General features: G+C 32.9%; 1 long non-coding RNA gene across 1 annotated transcript; it reads left to right on the forward strand.

Annotated features, from left to right (window-relative positions):
- Nucleotides 1–13,863: 13,863 nt before the first annotated feature.
- Nucleotides 13,864–15,896, forward strand: LOC142350717 (uncharacterized). Its single transcript, XR_012760898.1, has 2 exons — nucleotides 13,864–14,419; nucleotides 15,385–15,896. It is a non-coding gene; the product is annotated as an uncharacterized LOC142350717 (long non-coding RNA).
- Nucleotides 15,897–16,494: the final 598 nt, after the last annotated feature.

Below are 16,494 nucleotides of genomic sequence, written 5' to 3' on the forward strand. Positions count from 1 at the left end.
GGGTTTATTTTATTTTCTGTTGATAAATACGAAAAAACTTGTTTGTTTATATACTACAAAAATATATTAATTATTATGTAAACGGTGTTTAGCGAATAAGTTTCAGATTTCTATTTTACTATGCTCTACATTATCATTTCCTACAAAAAGGGTAATATCATACGGATAAGACATCTTGACTATATGTCCTATCGTTTTTTGTAAATTTAATTAATTTTAAATTCATTTTTCTGTTCAGTTTTTGATATTTATTTTTATTTGTTCATATGTATAGTCAGGACGCGTTCACAATATAATCATTTTAGTATTTCCGTTGTATTGCGTGATTAATTCTGATCACTTTCATTGCTATATCTGAACCAATTTTCTTTTAAATTCATTCTACTAATTTCATCCTCTCGAATCATTTGATATTTCAATCTCTGAACAAAGTTCTTCAATTAAGTATCTAACAACTAAGTGGTCATTCCTGGCGCAATCTCCAACCATTGTTTTAAAGAAAAAAATTTCAAGTAACTAGACTGGAAATCGCAACGCAAATGCCCACTCAAATCTAAATATCACAATTGCAGTGCAATCTACTCGAGAAAGATAATCACACTGCATAACAAAAGCAAAGGTTATTTTTTGCGACATTGCAAGGTTGCTTCAGCTCAATCGAATTGTAATTTGAATTGACAACGTCATCTTAAGAGCCGTAACTGCTGAGAAACCTCTTTGGACCGTTTAAATTTGAAAACAGCAGACAAGAACTTCGAATTCAAAATTCAAAACAGCATTTTAACTGTCTCATTAAATTAGTCAAATGGCTTTTCTTAAACTGTTTTGGTCAAAAATCTTGAAATCATAGAAAAATTGCTCAGACCCGTGATGATTATAGTTGAAGGTAGAATTATTGTCTCAGAAAATTCGTGATGCAAATTATACAATCGGTTTTTACCCCGTTCAACGGTGATAAAGAGCAATTTGCCAAGATCCAGATAATAATGAGCCTGAATATCAGCGTTTGTTGCCACTACAACACTAAAGCTAGAAAACCGGTTTTAAATTCAGTTTTGAGTCTAGAAATTGTTGCTGTATCTAATTTTTTCCCTAAAACTTAGGCATAAAGTGGGTTCCCGGTCTTGAGTCCAAGAGCTTTTTCAGCGCTGAACCAGCACCTTTCAAGAATAAGAATTTAATTCAGTTCTAAAACATGGTATCTCCAGAATATTTTAAGTGTCTTTATGGGCAGTCATTCTCCATTTTGATTAAATTGAGGTCATAGAGTGCGCCCAGGCTAAACTTATCCTGCATAGTCTGAACATTACTCATGCCCCAAAATTATGTCTGGGCAGAATAGTGTCATACTTTTTTAGCTTATAACTAGTAATCACTATAGTAGTATACACACTATTTATATTCAAACTGGTTTGTTGGCAACTACAACAAAGCCCATTTAGCTCAGTGGTTACGACTTACTACGCAAATTATTTGTTACAAGTACCCACGTGAAAGTTCGAATCGCATATAAATCAAGCCTTGTTGGCGGAAGTTAAGCTGAACATATTATTTTTCATAAAGTAAATTTTACTCAAAAATCAGACTAACCAGTGTAAATAGTGATATGAACAGAGAACTGGCCATCCTAAAAAAACAGAAGGTCTTTAGACTGATTCAGCGCTGATTTGCTCAGGCGCCAACCTCCGGGTTCAATAACTCTGGTCGCTGAAGCTTGGAACACGTAAACATCTCTTTGAAATAGGGGAACACTTATATCTAAGTGATGAATTTCTGTTGACAATGATAAATCGAATCAACATCAGAACTAAATTTAGTCAATTTTTTGGACGAGAGTAGTATGCAACTGATAAAAAGAAGCATTTTACTTCCTTCTTGTATTTCCTTCATACGTCTGAAAATTCAGTACTTTAAAATACACCAAGTTATCAGTAGACCAAAACTAATCTTTAGCTGATTTTTCTTGTTTCTGAATTTTAATAAAGTATCAATGGATTTCCGCTATAATTTTGTTCAGCTTACTTGGATGTTGAAATTTGACTGAAAAAAAAGACAAAAAAAAACACCTTGAACTGATAGATTAAGTGCTTCCTGAAACAAATTTTCACGGATTCGGCTTTCTCCAGATAAAGTTAATCTATTGTCCCATTTTATTTCACTAAGTAAAATTTCAATTTCCACCACTATTGCAATCTTGTATTTGGTCGAGCGAAGATCTTTTATCAAAAACTATTACAATCTAATCAGTTGACTTATTACTCTAAGTGAGGGGGAAAATCACTTGTAACTTTTAGTGCCAAGCAAAGATGCATTAGTTATACCTTTTTGGCCCAAGGTATATAATTAGATGACTTAAAAGAGAGGGATTTTTTCGTTCACTTTTTCTGCCTGCTAGGGAAATTTTTCTGAGATGTCGATATAGCCTTTCTTAATCAGTTTCTTGATTTTAAAAGAAAGCAGAGAATATTCGAGATCATTGGCTCTTATTACTTTTTCAGGAAATGTCTTTGACATCAAAAAAATTTTAGGCCGAATCATTCGCATTACACTAGATGATGAATCCGAGATTGCATAATGTTGTTTGCTCGGATTACAGACTCAGCATAGACCTCGGTACCCAATTTTACGCTGAAATAATATCTTACTAGGCACAAAATAGGACAACAAATAGATGAGTGACAAAATCAAGAATTTTTGTTTAGCACATATTGAAGTTTTGCTTACTTTTTGATCACATGAAATGAGCAGGGACAAAAACATGTCTTAAACCAACTGCCATTGCTACTTGCCATCAAATCAAAATTTATCTCTCTAATAGAATCACCAATGGGCATCCGAAGGCTAAACAAGTTTAAAGTGCAATTTTCATCTCTTTGGAATCTGAGAGAAATTCTTAATTTCGTTTTGAGCTTAATTTTGAAAAACTTAAAGAAAATTTCTCTGTGGCGGCAAGTTATGTCTTGTCAGTTTAGGTTTTCGATGCACTCAAATGACAAAAAAATTTTAAAATTTGTTGGACATTTGATTTATATCTACTAATTCTTTCTTTTTTCAAAAAAAACTCAGTTAGAGAGAAAAAAACATAGTTAGAGCGAGATATAGGACCCTAGACGTTTTACCCACGCCAAGATAAAAAAAAAACAAAAAAAATCATTATGATGATATTAAACAAATTTTAAAGACACTGATATCAGATTAAGAATGTTGAATAATTTAAATATTTATCAGATCATTTCATTCTTTGTGTTCCTAAAAGAAAATTTAGGATTTCTTCCTTTTTGCTTTTTCGAAAAAAAAACTGGAAGTTGTTTCAATTAGGAATGAATATTATATAAAAGTAGATCACATAATCAGAACAGTTAGTTCCCGTGCCCAAGACTCATAGGATATCAGTCCTGCAACATTGCATTCAAACTCTATTTCGCTGGATAAGTACTGCATCAGTGTATCCAAACAACATTCTTGTTCTACTCATGATATGCAGTATGTCACACAGAATTTTTTTTGAAATAGGCTGGGCAGTTGTGGTTTTGATTCTCAAGTATTGTCTTTGAAATGAGGGTTACTCTTTGAGATATAGCATGGTCATTTAAGATCAATCGGACAGCCATTCAACTTGAAAATGTCACATTAGGAAAAACAACTGTTAAGGATCATTTTTTGGACCGCACAAAACTTTAAAAGACACAGAAGACAGCAAGTTTGAGTTCGAAAATCAAAATAGCATTTCAACTGCCGCATTAAATGATGCAAAAGTCTTATCTCAAATTAAATCGATCAACTCTCTTGAAATTAGAGAATATTCGCTCAGCTGCCGGATGACTGCAGCTGAAGGTAGAATACTAGTCTTGGAAATATCATTTATGCAAAGTGTACAATATATTTTCACTGTTTTCAACGGCCTTAAAGTGCAAACTGGCAAAACGACAAAGATAATGACAATGATGAATGTGAAGGTTAGTTGCTTATGATGCAACTATAATGTTAGAATGAAGAACCTTAAAAACCCAGTTTTCATAAAGTCAACAGGTTTTCCTTTTTCAGCTTCCTTGAAAAATATAAGGCAGCAGAAAAGCAAGTTGAAATCAGTGTATCGCCATGTTTTCATTGAAAATATTAGTATTCGTCCTTTTTTAGTCATGGCAGTTCTGTTTGGAATAGTTTGAATTAAGAATACTCCAACAAAACATGAATTTAAAAACGTTGACAATGAACGTTTTTGATTCCAATGCTATAACTACGTTTTTTGGGCTACATGTCTATGTGTTTTATTAATCACGGCAGTCACAAAAAGAGTTTCAGACGATTTTATGAGAAAAAAATCTTTTCTCAAAAGCACCCTCTTTGAGGATATCTTTTTTCAAAAAGCATCCTCTCTCATGGAGAGGGAACATATGATTGACAAAAACAATGTGAAACATGGTCATGATAATGCTGACTTTGGCAATGTTTCTTTTGAATCAAAGATGAGGTGCTAGGTCCAAGGTAGCTCTGATCAGAGTGACCTGAGTGACGCACATAAGTTTCGGACCATCTGAGAACGAGGAATGTTATCCTGGGTCGGGAACTGATGTGGTAGATCTCCTTCGGTCTCGCGATGAGGGTTTCAGGGGTACTTTGGTCGCTCACTTGGAGTACCCAGACTAAAACGTTCAAACAGGGAAGTAAAAGTATGAAAAACGGACATTTCTTTAAAAAATGTGGCTCCTCAGTTTTGTGATAAGATTTGATAAGATTCCTATGTGATAAGATCCAAACAAAATAAGCTCAGCTGCCTTAAACTTTTGCTCTCCAAAAAAGCATTAGGAGTTCAAAAATTTCTCCCAAGAAGCTTCATTGAAACAGAAGTTCAGCACTAAACAACCGAAAGAACCTTTTTAATGAAATTTTTAATGCGCCTAAAAGCAACGTCCAAACAAAGCATGAACTTTTCATGTAGTCAGAACTAACCTGAAACTGATTAAGCAATTTGAATTAACACATAAGCAAAGTTTCAATGAAAAAACAAACATTCGTAACACTTAAATTTACTATCATTTGTAGCAATATCGAATTATTCTTCTGTTCAACATGAAAAAGTGATTTTTTTGAGAATATAAATTCTTTGAATATAAGTTCTCCTGGAAGACATTTAATTCGATTCTATATCTCTATGTTCATTGTTTGAATATATTTAAAATCTTTCAGAAATCTAAGTTTTATGCAGCGGATATAGATCACTTGGACAAGGATGATTGAAACCAGCATGGGTAATACATTTTATGATCTCATTGACTGCAGACTGTTGAGCTAATAACAAAAGTACAAACGAAATCATCAAAACTAGCAGTATTTGATGACATTGTAAGATTAAGTTTGCCTAATCTCACTTAAACATTTTCCGGATCTTTTCCGTTTTGCCCCCCCCCCCCCAGCTTAGTGGGCGCATACTATTTGCAAACCCCGAAGCACGTGCCATATTTTTAAATAATGATTTATTATGGAATGGCACTTGCTCTGTACCTGGGGGCGGCGCGTAACTACTGCGGGCTTAAACGTAACGATCAAACTTTTCATGAGAGTTGGCTGCTATGCATTTTTGGATCAAAAAAGAGTCGAGTGAAAATAAACTGTTTTGTTAGTGAGTTCCGTTTATAGTTTATCGTGCTAATGCATGTGTAAGAGCATTTCAAAACAACTTTTGCTTACGCTTTTATCTAGGCCACTTTTCAAAAAAAAAACAAAGTGAAATGGGAGTGTTTCTGGAACGCGCCATGGAAAAAACCAATGATTGGAGTTGGGCATTTAGGAGATAAGGCGGCTCGTTAATGTGCGTTTGCACATGATGTTCCGACCCGAGCTCATCTACCTTTTTGACTTAATTTTCAGCCAAATGAAGAAATAACAAAAATTAATGTTTGAGCTTAAAACAATCGTTACGCAAACTATCTACTAATAAAAATACATAATGCCATGCCTTATTCCAGCGCCGATGAGATCTGACCTTAAAGAGACTACGAGACAAAAAAAACATCAAAAAAATTAGCAATCAAAAATTTTTCACAAAAAGTTTGTTTGATATTCATAATTTGTCAACAAGACCTTACAACAAGTAATAGACAATCAAAACAACAACAAAGAGGCAACAACCAAAAATTCAGTAGAAAAGTGCCAGAAGAAAGAGTCGAAGCAATTGAAATCATAAATTTTTCTCTGAAAACTTTATATATGATCCGCTGAACGTCTTCCAAAAACCAATGGGAACTATAATTATTGGGATAAGGTGATAAGATTTCATAAGGATACAATAATGAGAAAAAGTACCCAAAAATATAAAAAAAATATATGAAAACTAGTGGCATTGAGGGTTTAAAACTATTTGGTAGAAGATAAAACCGCTAACCAGGTTATTTTTGGCTGCATTACAAACAAAAAGGGAACCCGAAAGTACTAAGACTGATTGATAATTCACCAAAAAAATCTCAGGATTGGTTAATGTTCAAAAAAACTGCGAAAAACAATTTTTAAAGTCTTAACAGCCATTAATCTCAAAATCTTTTAACGGAGATCAATAACTATGCTCAGAAAAAACACGATGTCAGATAAAAAACTGTTTGTCATGCATAGATAATCAATATGAGGTGACAATAAGTTTTAAGACTATGAAAACAACAACAAAAACAGGCAAAAACCAAAAATTCAGTAAAAGAGTGCCAGAGGAAAGTGAGGAAGCTATATAAATCATTAGTTCTTCTCTGAATACTTTGTATATGATCAACTGAACGTCTTCCCAAAACCAATGGGAACTAACATTATGAGGATAATGTGAAAAAATTTCGAAAGCATCCAAAAATAAGAAAAAGTAAACAAACAAATTTTTTTTAAAATTAGAAAACTCGTGGCATTGAAGTTTTAAAACAAATAGGTAGAAGATAAAAACGCTAATCAGATTAATTTTGGCTGCTTTAGAAAAAAAAGGGATCCTGTGAGTACTAACACCGACTGACAGTACACGAAATAAAATTTTAGGATTGGTTAATGTTCAAAAAAATTTTCGAACAAATTTTTTTTGAAATCTTAACAGCCAATGAACTCAAAAGCTGTTTAACAGAGGTAAATAACAATGCTCAGAAATAACAAGATGGCATAAAAAACAGTTCGTCATGCATAGATAATCAATATGAAATCACAATAAGTCTTAAGACTATGAAAACAACAACAAAAACTGGCGAAAACCAAAATTCAGTAGAAAAGCGCGGGAAGGAAACTTTGAAGCCATTTAAACCTTTAGCTGTTCTCTGAAAAATTTATCATTGATCCACTGAAAGTCTCTTGCAAGCCAATGGGATGAGAATAATGTTTGGATTATGTGTATATATATGAATAAAGTGATAAAATTTCAAAAGTACCCAATACTAAGAAAATATTCATTTTTTAATTTTGAATTCTTGTATCTTTGAAGTCATACAATCAATAGCCAGAAGATAAAACCTCTAACGATAAGATCTCTATTCTAGGTCCAAGGTAGCTCTGATCAGAGTGACCTGAGTGACGCACATAAGTTTCGGACCATCCGAGAACGAGGAATGTTATCCTGGGCGGGAAACTGATATGGTAGATCTCCTTCGGTCTCGCAATGAGGGTTTCAGGGGTATTTGGGTCTCTCACTTGGAGTGCCCAGACTGAAAGGTTCAATAAGGGAAGTAAAAGTATGAAGAAAGAACATTTTTTTAAACAATGTGGCTCCTCAGTTTTGTGATAAGATTTGATAAGATTCCTATGTGATAAGATTCATCTTGTGATAAGATCCAAACAAAATAAGCTCAGCTGCTTTGAATTTTTGCTCTCCAAACAACCATTAGTTCAAAAATTTTTCCCAATAACAGAAGCTTAAATGAAACAGAAGTTCAGCACTAAACAACCGAAAGAACCATTTTTAATGAAATTTTTAATGCGCCTAAAAGCAACGTCCAAACAAAGCATAAACATTTCATGTAGTCAGAACTAACTTGAAACTGATTAAATATTTTGAATTAAAACATAAGCAAGTTTTCGATGAAAGTACAAACAATCGTAACACTACGATCGTTCGTAGCACTATCGATTTATTTCCTGGAAGACATTTCTCCTGGAAGACATTTCTTCTTTTCAACAAGAAAAAGTGATTCTTTGGGAATATAAACTGTTTGAAAATAATCTATCCTCCTGGAAGACATTTAAATTGATTTTTTTCTCCATGTTCATTGTTTGAATCCATTTCAAATCTTTCAGAAATCTAAGTTTTATGCAGCGGATATAGATCACTTGGACAAGGATGATTAAAACCAGCATGGGTAATACATTTTATGATCTCATTGACTGTTGAGCTAATAACAAAAGTACAACCGCAATCATCAAAACTAGCAGTATTTGATGACATTGTAAGATTAAGTATGCCTAATCTCACTTAAACATTTTCCGGATCTTTTCCGTTTGCACCCCCAGCTTAGTGGGCACATACTATTCGCAAACCCCGAAGCACGTGCCATATTTTTAAATAATGATTTATTATGGAATGGCACTTGCTCTGTACCTGGGGGCGGCGCGTAACTACTGCGGGCTTAAACGTAACGATAAAATTTTTCATGAGAGTTGGCTGCTATGCATTTTTGGAGCAAAAAAGAGTCGAGTGAAAATAAACTGTTTTGTTAGTGAGTTCCGTTTATAGTTTATCGTGCTAATGCTTGTGTAAGAGCATTTCAAAACAACTTTTGCTTACGCTTTTATCTATACCACTTTCCACTTTTTTAATAAATAAAGTGAAATGGGAGTGTTTCTGGAACGCGCCATGGAAAAAACCAATGATTGGGATTTGGGCATTTAGGAGCTAAAGCGGCTCGTTAATGTGCGTTTGCACATGATGTTCCGACCCGAGCTCATCTACCTTTTTGACTTAATTCTCAACCAAATGAAGAAATAACAAAAATAGATGTTTGAGCTTAAAACAATCGTTGCGCAAACTATCTACTGATTAAAATACTTAAAGCCATGCCTTATTCCAGAGCCAATCAGATCTGACCTTAAAGTGACTACGAGACAAATAAAACAGATTAGATTTGGCTGCACTAGAAATGAAAAGGGATCCTGTAAGTACTGAGACCGACTGACAGTACACGAAAAAAGTTTAGGATTGGTTAATGATCAAAAAAACTTTCAAATTTTTCTTTAAATCTTAACAGCCAAAGTACTCAAAAGCTGTTTAACAGAGGTCAGTAACTAAGCTCAGAAAAAAACCATGACATAAAGAAAAGTTCGTTATGCATAGATAAACAAAAAGAGATCACAATAAGTGTTAAGACTATGAAAACAACAACAAAAACTGGCGAAAATCAAAATTCAGTAGAAAAGCGCGGGAAGGAAACTTTGAAGCCATTCAAACCTTTAGCTTTTCTCTGAAAAATTTATCATTGATCCACTGAAAGTCTCTTGCAAGCCAATGGGATGAGAATAATGTTTGGATTATGTGTATATATATGAATAAAGTGATAAGATTTCAAAAGTACCCAATAATACGAAAATAACCATTTTTTTTAAATTTTGAATTTTTGTGCCTTTGAAGTCATATAATCAACGGTCAGAAGATAAAATCTCTAACGAGATCTATTTAAGTTGCAGGAGAAAGCAAGTGGGTTTTGTCATTTGAGACTGAATAACAGTTCACAAAAATATTAAGATTGGTTAAAGCTCAAAAAAAATTCGACAAATTAATTTTAAATTGGTAACAGCCATTAAATTCAAAAAGTTTCAATGGAAGACAATAAATACGATTAAACCTGCTTCAAAAGAGGATGTTTGTCATGCATCGGTGATCAATAAGGCATCACAACACATCTTATGAGGATGAAAACAACAATAAAATCAGGCAGAAACCAAAAATTCAGTAGAGAAGTGCGAGAAGAAAAGGTCGATATCAATTGAAATAACAAGCTTTTCTCTGAAAACCTAGAGACATGTCAGCATTTCATAGCTACATAAAGAACAAAAACAGGCAAAAACAGCAATTTCAAAAAAAAATTGAGCGAGAAAAGTTTCGACGGCATTAAAAAACTTGAATTTTTAACTAAATTTTTTTATGTTCAATTGACTTTTAAACAACAATACGATTTCTCTTTTTTATCAATATAACTTCTAAAATTGAAACATGAACATATACATTAGAACCACGAAATTTTTGAGTAAACTCTTAGTATCAACGCCAATAATTTCATTAGCTTTCAACCGAATCCACTAAAAAAGCTAATTTGTGCCTCCATGGGACAATAAGTTTGTTTGATATTCATATTTTTTCAATTAGACCTTACAACAAGTAACAGACAATGCAAACAACAACAAAGAGGCAACAACCAAAAATTCAGAAGGAAAGTGCCAGAAGAAAGTGTCGAAGCCATTTAAATCACAAGTTCTTCTCTGAAAACTTTTTATATGATCCGCTGAACGTCTCTCCAAAACCAATGGGATCTATCATTTATGGGATAGTGTGATAAGATTTCAAAAGGATCCAATAACAAAAAGGAGTACCCAAAAATATTTAAAAAATAAATGAAACCTAGTGGCATTGAAGTTTTAAAACTATTTGGTAGAAGATAAAACAGCTAACCACATTATTTTAGGCTGCATCACAAATAAAAAAGGAACCCGAATGTACTAAGACCGACTGACAGTTTACGAAAAAAAGCTCAGGATTGGTTAATGTTCAAAAAAATTCGAAAAACTATTTTTGAAGTCTTAACAGCCATTAACCAGAAAAGCCTAAAACGGAGATCAATAACTATGCGCAGAAAAAACACGATGGCAGAAAAAATTGTTTGTCATGCATAGATAATCAAAAAAGATCACAATTGGTTTTAGGACTATGAAAACAACAACAACAATAGGCAAAAGCGAAAAATTCAGTAAAAGAGTGCCACAGGAAAGTGTCGAAGCAATTTAAATCATTAGTTCTTCTCTGAATACTTTGTATATGATCAACTGAACGTCTTCCCAAAACCAATGGGAACTAACATTATGAGGATAATGTGAAAAAATTTCGAAAGCATCCAAAAATAAGAAAAAGTAAACAAACAAATTTTTTTTAAAATTAGAAAACTCGTGGCATTGAAGTTTTAAAACTAATAGGTAGAAGTTGAAAACGCTAACCAGATCAAAATTGATTGAACTAGAAATCAAAAGGTATCCTGTAAGTATTTAGACCGACTGACAGTCCTCGAAAAAAAAGTCAAGGGCTGGTTAATGAACAAAAAAATTTTCAAAAAAATTTGTTCGAAGTCTTAACAGCCAACAAACCCAAAATCTTTTAACAGAGGTCAATAACTACGCTCAGAAATAACAAGATGGCATAAAAAAAATTCGTCATGCATAGATAATCAATAAGAAATCACAAAAAGTCTTAAGACTATGATAACAACAACAAAAACTGGCGAAAACCAAAATTCAGGTGAAAAGCGCGGGAAGGAAACTTTGAAGCTATTTAAATCAGTAGTTTTTCTCTGAAAACTTTATCTGTGATCCACTAAAACTCTTTCGCAAGCCAATACGATTATAAAAATGTTTGGACTATGTGTATAATATTTGAATAAAGTGATAAGAGTTCAAAAGTAACCAATAATACTGAAATAACCATTTTTTTTTTTAATTTTGAATTCTTGTGTCTTTGAAGTCATATAATCAATAGTCAGAAGATAACACCCCTAACGATTTTTTTTAATTGCAGAAGAAAGCAAATGGGCTTTGTCAATTCTGAGACTGAATAACAGTTCACAAAAATTTTAAGTTTGGTTAAAGCTCAAAAAAATTTTCGAAAAATTATTTTTAAATTCTTAACAGCCATTAAATTCAGAAAATTTCAACAAAAGACAATAAATACGATTAATTGGGATGTTTGTCATGCATCGGTGATCAATTAGACATCACAGCACGTCTTATGAGTATGAAAACAACAATAAAATCAGGCAAAAACCAAAAATTCAGTAGAGAAAGGCGAGAAGAAGAGGTGGAAGGCATTTGAAACAACAAGCTTTTCTCTGAATACTTTATCTGTGATCCACTGAACATCTTCTTTAAGCCAAAATGAGCTGTCGATTTTAGGATAATGCGATAAGATTTCAAAAGTAACTAATAAAACGGAAATATCCAAAAAAAATTTAAAAACTTTTTGAAATCTTGTGTCATTGAAATCTTAATACTAAAAGTTAGAAGATAAAAATGCAAGCTAGCTCAATTTTGGTTACAGTCGGATGGGTGCTGTCATCACAGAGACTGACTTACAGTTCACGACAATAAGTTTATGACTGGTTAATGTTCAAAAAAGATTTCGAAAACTTATATTTACTTAAGAGCCATTAGCTGTCCACTCAAAGCACTAGATATGGTCACTTGGATCTCATTACAAAACATATTGCACTCTTAGTCCATTAGTCCATGCCATAAGACTGCACAATTTTAGTAATACCTCAAAGAGAAAACCAAAATTTCATTTAAAATTACGAAAACTCATAATCGAATTTTAAAAAAAATCATAAGCAATTCCTTGAAAACATTTTTTTTGTTCATTGGGCTTCAATTGACTGTAAATGAGGATGTCATTAATGAAACATGATATGGAAAGTGACCTAACTCTAGGTTACTTAAAAAAGCAAAAAAAAGAAATGTTTTATAAAAAAAAGAAAAAGAGCTCTCAAATAGATTTCCAATTTTTTTTTGATATTGAAGCTCCCTATAAGAATAGAACTGGTATTTTTTATCGCCTTTAGTCTATTAGGAAGGCAAAATCGGATTAAAGTATTTTGCAAGAAATTCAAGTTTGAAATACTATTTTTTAGAAAATTTCTTATTTTGAAGAAAAATCACACTAAAAGTGAACAAATATCCCGTGTTCACCAAAAACTTCAATCCTCGATAAATCCTAGAAAAAAACAAAAAAATCTTTTTTTTGAATTCTTCGCTGGAATAGCTTTTTAATGATACCACTCACAATTCTCTCCGATGAATATATCGATCGGCCAAAATTGACTGAACAAAAAAAAACAATTTGTGTATATAGTTCCTCCCCCCCCACAAGTGGAGTCGGAACAATATTTAAAATTAGATTACGTTATCCAACAAATTTTCAATATGTGCTCGGCAATTTACTGCAATATCTCCCATTCACAATACTGACAGGATAGAAAACTTCAAGCAAGCATAACTTATTTCTCAGTAAAATTGAGGCAATTTTTCTCTCAGTCGTAATCAAAGTCATTTGGTAGTTGCGTTTTTTGCCTTGCGTTTTTCATCTGACGTTATTAAATTGTATGGAAGAGAAGACAAAATTGGCTTTTTTACGATGCCGGTGTTATTTTCACTCACTGCTGCTCAATATTTAATAAAATAAAGTGTTTGGCAGCACATGTTAAGTCAGAAAGAAAATTTGATCGATGTTGATGTTGACCAAAGTTACTCTTTTTCTACAAAAAAAGTACGGTAAAAATTCCCTTATTGAGTGAGAACTGCAGAAATTTGCAAAAAATGAACCTTGTGGAATCGTAAATTTCTTTGTACAGTGGCACTGGTTCTAGTTTCCTATCTTGCTCATCGATTATTTGTCTTTTCTTCCCTAAAAGTCAAAAATGGGTAATATTCTCATACACACAAAATGCAATACTAATTACTGTATGCAGTTACTTGTTTCAACGTAGCATTCAACTTATTCAACTTGCTCAGCAAAATCATATTGAACAATCAACTAGTGAGTTGAACAACAATGAAAATGATTATTTTTTTCTTTTTGCTGATAGCTTTTGTTTTCGTTCACAGCTGCTATTTTTAGATCTCTTTTTGATAACTTTAACTTTTCTTTGCGAAGTCGCTCAAAAAGTATGCTTGATATGTATTTTTTCTGAACAGCTGCATAGAAGATCGTTGTATTAAAAGTTATTGCTACAGTGATTGAAAATTTAGTTATTTTCAGTTATTAATTTTCAGTTTATGCAAAAAACTTGATTTATCTGCATTGAATAAAAAAATTTGATGATCATTTCAATTTGTATAAGGTCAAATTATGAGCGGCAAAACACCATCTGGTTCGCGTGAGCAAAACAGTTATATTGCACCCGATAAAGAACAAGTAACACTCAATGACCTTCCCGAAAAGTTTCAATTGAATGACCCAGCGCGAAAAATTGGAGCCGTTTGGTTAAAGAGTGAAAAAATTATTATACCTAAATGGATTCTTGTAGTTCTAATAAGTTGTTCCGTTATCTCTTTATTTCTTTTGATAACTTTTACTTGCGTATATGGATTTATATTAAGAAATGCCAACTCAACGATAAAGGATTTGGAGGAACAAATTTCACTCCTCAAAGAGAGTGTACAAGTTACCAATCGGGAGTATTCCAACTCACAAAGTGCCACAACATTATCAAAGGCACGATTTTTTATTCCTTGTTTTCAACCCATCGCTTGACGAAATGTAATGTTTCCCCGAAATAGTTTTGTTATGTCAAACAGGTCTTTAACTTGTAAGCTTTCTTTTAAATTTTTTTCAACATTTTCCACTATTTGTAGGAAATAGGGAAGAAATGATGAAATCTTAATACCCTAATTAAGAACACAGAAAAAAACGACAAAAATTAGTATGAAAACTTCGGTATCGTTGGTCTCAAACGTAGGAAAGCTTCGGTATGTTCGCTCTGTTCGGTATTGCCGTTTTTTTGAGAGATTGGGTATGTCCGGTTTCAGAAGAATCGGTGTGTTTGGTTTTTAAACGTTAGAGATTGTCGGTACGTGCGGTTTTAGACGGAAAAAATTGTCGGTTTTTTTATTAGAAAATTTGCTTTTTCTGTGCATAATTTAGTCAAACGCTATGATACGGTCTTTTTGCAGGAACTTCAAACGTTCTTCTAAGAAATAAATTCTGCCATTTCATTGAAAATTCTTTTTTAGCTCATTCACAAAAATAAATAAACGAGTAGAAGTTTCTTGATTACTTTTGAGTTAAAAACTGAAGCATGCTTTTGGACTATCGATTATTTTGAAGTACTTGCAAACAATGATTATGACGGTTGGTTGCGTTTCAAAATGCCTCAAGCCTATCGTTTTTATTGCTCGGTCTGCTGGACTATAAATACTGGTGTTTCTTAAAACAAGACCAAATCTATCTTACGTTTAAAAATGACAATACCGAATTTGTCATTCGTTTAATAACGATGATACCAAATCTTTGTTATGTTAAATATGGTGCACAAACAAGGAAATCAACAAAAATTTCACAGGAAATATCGTCGTTATGGCTAGAGGCTAGAAAAAAATGACGAAACCAGCAATTTGAATACCGAAGATTTCCCAACTAGGGTAGCCGAGTTGAGACAAAAGCTCTTTTTTATGTTTCAGTTGGATGCATTGGAAAGTAACTTTGATGGTATCAACGGATCACTTTTATCACTTCAATCTGTTCAAAATGGAACGCAGAAACAAGTAGACTTGTTTGCGATTGACTTAGATAAATTGAATGAAACTATTTTCAAGAGCGAAGACAACGTGATCGAAGCTGAAAAGCGAGCATTAGAAAACAGCGGTGATATAAGTATATTGAACAGTCGAACTAACACATTGAGCTCTAGGATATCAGCATCAGAGCAGCGGTTAACAGACTTGGAAAACGCTTAGCCAATTTTCTCGCGCTCTGTCAATTCACTAGCATTCTGCTTTGAAACCGAAGATTTTAAGTTGATTCCAATACAGACTAAGTTCTGACGTGGAGAATTTGATTAATGTCTACCACAAAATCTTTTTGAAGTTTTAATTATAAAAAACTGTTCATCTGAATAAATACATTGTAAGAAAATTTTAACACTGTAACAAGATATTACTCGATAGATTTACTTGCACAGATTTTTTTCTGACTCATATTCGATCTGTCAGAGTTGAAGTAAATTAAGTTTTTTACTTCAAAGTAAGACTAACAAGTCGAATTAAACACATTCCGGCCGATTTCAATTGCTTCCTCCTCTATCAGCTTCTGCGTAATCAAAAATCTCTGACACCAATCTTATAGTCAATATATCTAATTGACGTTATTTTTCATTGATCTCCAACATTTGAAATTAGAAACTGAAATTTAACCATGCCATAGATGGTTCAGTGGTATTCAAATGAAAACAGACAATCAATTAGAACAAAATTGGTCAGATTTTTTGAAAAACAAAGGTCACAATCTAACCAATGTTTACGCATTTACATGTTAACCTACATAAAAGCAATGACTTAATATCCCTGGCAAAACTATAAGGGCAAAGAATCTTGATACGGCATCAAAGGTCCCAATTTTTTGTTCAATGGAACCGATGATTGCAAAGTTGTCTAGAACTCCGTTATCTAAGTTCATATCTTAACTTTAAATCCACTGACCTGATGTAACATGGGAGTGGATTCCATTTTCGGCGATTTGTCAACAATAGCAATAGGTCCTCAAATATTGTTTGGTTTTCTTCTGTAAAATGG

Source organism: Convolutriloba macropyga, chromosome 12 (genome assembly GCF_964194025.1).
Source record: "Convolutriloba macropyga chromosome 12, txConMacr16.3, whole genome shotgun sequence".
Taxonomy (NCBI): domain Eukaryota; kingdom Metazoa; phylum Xenacoelomorpha; order Acoela; family Convolutidae; genus Convolutriloba; species Convolutriloba macropyga.